We start from the raw sequence: 6,000 nt of genomic DNA, 5'->3' as shown, positions 1-6,000 counted from the left end.
TGGATCACATGGGAACCTGTGCTGGTTTGGAGTGTAATATTTCCAAAGAACCATAAATGGGAAAACTCCTGTGATAAGAAAATTCATTGTTGAAGGCAATGAGGATGTTAAACTTGGAGATAAGAAGATAGTATGATGCAATCATTGTATTAAACAATTATTGAGCTGTTAGATCAACAGAGAATAACTTGGGACGAGTGTTTCCAGAAAACAAGAATTGCAAAACGCCGTTCAGGCACCTGCAGAACTGGAAGCCAAGTGAGGGACTTTGCTCTGTGCTCCTCCAGTGCTCTGCCCGTCTATGTCATTTCCATCACTCCGTATTATTATCATTGACTGTGACCTCCTGCAAGGCAGCATACATTGTTTACTCACCTTCACATCCGCAGTGGCCAGCACCATGCCTGGAAGTCCTGGAGTGCGTAGATTTGGGCTCAAAGAACATCAAATGGTAAGAGAAAGCCAACAATGGACTGGACAGTCTGGTGAGATGATGAGTGTTTAGTCACCAGAGTAATCAAGAGGAATTAGAGTCCTTCCCTGGGTGACCGCTAAGATTTCTTCCAACTTAAGGAACTTTCAGTTAATGTGGGTTCCAGCTTTGTCAATGTTAGACTCAGGATTCTCTCATGATAGCTAATGGCTTCTATATTCTTACCTTTCTCAGGTAGTTGGATAGCAGGGCACCAGATGTGGGAAGACAGTATGACTGCAGGGGAGAACACACTTTTGCCAATAGCCTTTAGTGAGTTTTCCAGTGTCCCAGAAGGAGATCAATTACCTCATAGATCAATCAAAGGGAGAAGGAGATCAATTACCTGATAGATCAATCAAAGGGAAGTGGGGAAATGGCATGTGTGACCAACACAATGTGAAATAGGGCAGAAGGAAGGTGTGAGAATGTTCCTTCTGGTTCAGACTTCCCATATCTTGAAGTCCTTGCCATTCCTACCTACCAAATCACCGTATCAAGATCTAAAGGACAGAAAGAATTGGAGGAAAGAAATGAAGGAAATTATGGGTGGGAGGATTGCCACATTATACAACCCAAGGGACCACCGTGAACCTCACAGTCATGAGGAATGGTGCCCTCTGGGTCTTGAGCAGTGCTCAGTCCGCACAGCAAGTCCTGGTGGTCCTGGTGAGACCAGAGGCTGGCCAGATGAGGGTGTTTTATACCTGCTCAGAAGTGAGAAGGGTGAGAGTGGTATCAAAATCTCAGGAAAACAATACCAATAACCACAACCAGCTACCTCTGAATGTAATCAGATTTAAAATCAACCTATTTGCTAGACTGTTCTAAATTATACCGTACTATCCTAATCTTGAGGTTTACTCTACATGTAGATGAGACTAACTACATACCGATAACAACTTTCTACTGAGTCAATATGTAATGTGAGGTGCCTTAGTCTCCCAAATGCTAGACACTCAGAAATTTGATGGCCATGTTTATTGTCCCTTGCCCAGGACTCATTCAGTGGTTCTATCATGAGGGGGAGAACAAGTGGAGTTAAGAGGGAGGTGGATAATAGGGAGTGGGTGGGAAATCAGAGGCCAGAGGTGCTGACAGCTGAGAGGAGTTGGTGAGCATGCGTCAGGGGCAAGTGCAGACCACTCACACCTGTCTATTTTTATATGAACACTTAGCTGCCTGTGTCACTGAGCTTGGAGGGCATCGGCACCCAGCGTCCCAAAAGCCTATTTTAAGAGACTTCACTTCAGCGACTGATACCAACATCATGCAAATTCTGCAAAATGACTGACCAGAAAGAGGGTCTGCAACAGCTCTCATAACTGGAAAAGCAGAAATACTGCCTCACTACAAGTATGTAGACTTCAGGGGGAACTAGCAAGAAAATCATCAGAAAGAGGCCCCAGGGAGAAGGTTCATTGTGTCCTGTAATACATTTTATACCTTCCACTCCTTCCCCAACATGGCTTAAGTATCTTTGGTTTTTATTTTCCTGTTATCTTTTAAGCTTTTTAAAATAAGTGGTATGTCTCCTTTTGAGGCAAAGATTTTGTATTTGTAAGAACAAATAAAGGTGCTGGGGCGCCTGGGTGGCTCAGTCGTTAAATGTCTGCCTTCTGCTCAGGTCATGATCCCAGGGTCCTGGGACCAAGTCCCGCATCAGGCTCCCTGCTCAGCTGATGGCTGATGAGTTCTGAAGATTCACGGGGCTTGGAGGCGATTTGGTCAGCATAATGAAGAGAACACTGGATTCTCTTTCTGGAATAGGATACATGCCAAAATGTTCCTCTTATCCACTAATACTTTCTCACATCCAATCACAAAACTGAGTTTGCCAGGCTCACTTTAGACTTGGAAACAGGGTACACTGCTTATCAAAGCACAAATGAAGCACAAGGGTGCCATTTCACTATCCTTCTGGCAGGTGCTGACTTTTGAGTGTTCTGCCCATGCAAGGTCTCTCCAGTAATGATGATGTCTGATGCACGGTAGACGTTGAGGGTTAAGGGAAGCATTTGTGACCACACTGGAGAAGAACCACGGGACCGGTTGCCCTGAGTGACCAGTCAGGAGACTGAACAGTCTGGTTTCCCTCTCCAGGCCTCTACACGCTACACCAGGCAGATTCTCGGGATGAGTAAAGGGTGGTCCTAGCAGGTGGCCTCATAGGTGCTGAATGTCAAAGCAGTTGACTAGCATCTTCCCTCACTGGATGGCCTTCAAGGACAATGTCCCTGACCCTAAAAGGCTCTCCAGCCCTGCACAAAACCTGAGCGACTCAAACTGAATACTTGGAAAGAAAAGGGGAAAGTAAACAGGATTTAGATAACTGTGGTTAGAAAAATAGCTTCAGGATCATTTGGCCCGAGTGTTTAGAAGACTCAGAGGGCCTGAGGAATGCGGTGGATTCCGGGAAGATGGATAGGAACACACATTCCTTCACAACACCCAATTACCAAGCCTTCATTTGTTTTCTTGGAACCAATCATGTCTGAAGAGAGGTCATCCTCTCTGAGGCTGGGGAGCAAAAAAGGGCTCGAAGGTCCCAGTTAGACAAGACAAACAAGGGAATGGAAGAACATCAAATAATCATTTAGACTATCCAAATTTTAATTCTAAGGCAACAAGAGGCAATGCAATGAATACTCTACTGAAGGAATCTTCACAGGGACCCCACTAGATACCCAGCCCCACAGTAAGACTTAGGTACCACGGCAAGGTCTGACCCATAGCGTATAGCAGTGAAGCTAAACAGGTATAATAGGGAGTAGTGGGGAACCGAGGTGAGCTGGCAAGCACACGATCTGGCCCAAAGAGCAGCCCTCCTCAGCACCAGTGGCCGCAGGAATGTTCCAAGAAGGTCCACGGTTGCCAGATCTCCTGTTGTTTCAAGAGTCACTGAATCTACAATTTTAAGTAAAATCTCATAACATTGGCAAAACATTTTTTAGAATAATATTATTGAGACTAAAAACACATCCCCTGGCTGGATTCTGTCCACGGACCTCTGCTTTACAATGTCTGACCTATATAAATAATCTACAGAGAAAGAACAGCAAAACTAGAAGCATCACACTGATTTCAAGCTGTATTACAAAGCTGTAGTCATCAAAGCAGTATGGTATCGGCATAAAAACAGATGTGTAGATTCATGGAACAAAACAGAAAACGCAGAAACAAACCCATTCATATGTAGTCAATTACTTTACAGCAAAGGAAGCAAAAATATACAACAGGAAAAAGACAGTCTCTTCAATAAATGGTGTTGGAAAAACTGCAAAGCCACACACAAAAGAATGAAACTGGACCACTATCTACACCATACACAAAATTAACTCCAAGTGGATTAAAGACCTGAATGTAAGACCTGGAACCACACAACTAGAAGATAATATAGGTAGTGAGCTCCTTGACATCAGTCTAGGTGATGAGTTTTTTATTCTGACACTAGAAGCAAAGGCAACAAAAGCAAAAATTAACAAATGGGACTACATCAAACTGAAAAGCTTCTGTACAGCAAAGGAAACCTTCAATGAAATTGAAATGCAACCTACAGAATGGGAGAAAATATTTGCAAAGCATTTATCTGATAAGGGATTAATATCTAAAATATATAAAGAACTCATACAACTCAACAGTAAAAAATCTACAATCCAATTAAAAAATGAGAACTGCATGTTTTTCCAAAGAAAACATATATAAATGGCCAACAGGTACATTTAAAAAATGCTCAACATCACTCATCATCGGGGAAATGCAAAGCAAAACCTCACACCTATTAGAATGGCCATTATCAAAAAGACAAGAAATAAGCTTTGGCCAGCACGTGGAGAAAGGAGAACCCTTGGGCACTGTTGGTGGGAGAGTAAATTGGTACAGCCACTCTGGAAAGCAGTATGGAGGTTCCTCAGAAAGTTAAAAATAGAACTACCCTATGATCCAGCAATTCCACTCCTGGGTATATACTGAAGGAAATGAAAACATTCACTCAAAAACATAGATGAACCAGTATGTTCACTGAAGCTTTGTATACAATAGCCAAGATATGGAAATAACCTAAGTGTCCATCAGTAGATGAATGGATAAAGAAAATGTGGTGTGTGTGTGTGTGTGTGTGTATACTTATATTATAATATATTTATAATATAATCTATATTATATATTAATATATAAATATATCTGATGTTTTATTGTATTATATATTACATTACATATTATATGTATATATTATATGCTATAATATATACATATATTTATTTATATATTATATATTTATTTTCTATTACATATTATATGTATATAATATATAATATATTATAATATGTAATATATATTATATATTTAGGTATACCACATATTCTTTATCAAATCATATATTACATATAATAACATATATTTATGTATCTTTATATACTTACATATAATGAAATATTATTCGACCATAAAAAGAAATGAAATCTTGCCATTTGTAACAACATGGATGGACTTTGAGGGCACTACACTAAGTGAAATAAGTTAGCCAGAGAAAGGCAAATACCATATGATCTCACTTATACATGAAATCTAAGAACAAGCAAAAAAAACCCTAACAACAACCACCCAAGCGCATAGAGACAGAAAACAGATGGTGATTGCCAGAGGCGGGGGGGGGTGGGGTGGGTCAAATGGGTGAAGGGAAATAAAAAGGTATAAAATATGTTTCAGTTATAAAATAAATAAGTCATAGGGATGCAACACATATTTGAAAGTTGCTAAAAGAGTAGATCTTAAAAGTTCTCTTTACAAGAAAAAGAAAATTCTGTAGGCGTGTGTGGTGATGGATGTTAACTGGACATAGCGTGGTGATCATTTGCAACAGACACAAATATTGAATTATTATGTTGCACGTCTGAAACTAGTAAAATGTTGGATGTCAATTATACCTCAATTAAAAAAATAATCCACAACCTATAACTTTATGAGACAACATATACATCCAAGAAATGAGGCACAAATGATTCAATTATAGCTTTTTTGGGAATGGAAAATTACTTAGGTTACCAAATCAATCCAATTTTTGAATGAGCAACACAGACCCCAGCAAATGGAGCAGGCACCATGTGAGTAGCTGGGGGCAAGATGAGAACTAAAAACTCCATCTTCTGTCCAGTGCTCCTTCCTCTACAGTAACCACCAGCCAGTACCCAAGACCTGAGAGCCTTTGCCCTTCTCTTCTCAAAACCAGCTGGTGGCTAAGCCCTTCATTCTATCCTTCATACTCGCTATATCTTCATTACGAAGGCAATGGTGGGATGGCGCTGACTGTTGAGAGGATAAGGAAGTTGGGAGGCTGTGGGCACCATTTCTGGCCAGAGGGACCAGCTCTTAGGCCGCATGATGCCCTTTCCTGTAATGCTATTAGACTGCACATTTGATCCCTACCCATGAACTCCAATTGGGCTCCACCTTTCCTAGGGAAGCCCTCAGACCACCCGGCTGAAAGTGATCTCCCCATCCTCTAAGTGCTCCAGATATTCTACAAACCA

This window comes from Eumetopias jubatus, unplaced genomic scaffold (genome assembly GCF_037043125.1).
Source record: "Eumetopias jubatus isolate StellerSeaLion01/CBP00866 unplaced genomic scaffold, mEumJub1_p1.0 scaffold_9, whole genome shotgun sequence".
Taxonomy (NCBI): Eukaryota; Metazoa; Chordata; class Mammalia; order Carnivora; family Otariidae; genus Eumetopias; species Eumetopias jubatus.
The sequence above is the reverse complement of the archived record's forward strand: the minus strand, read 5'-3'. Positions refer to the sequence as shown.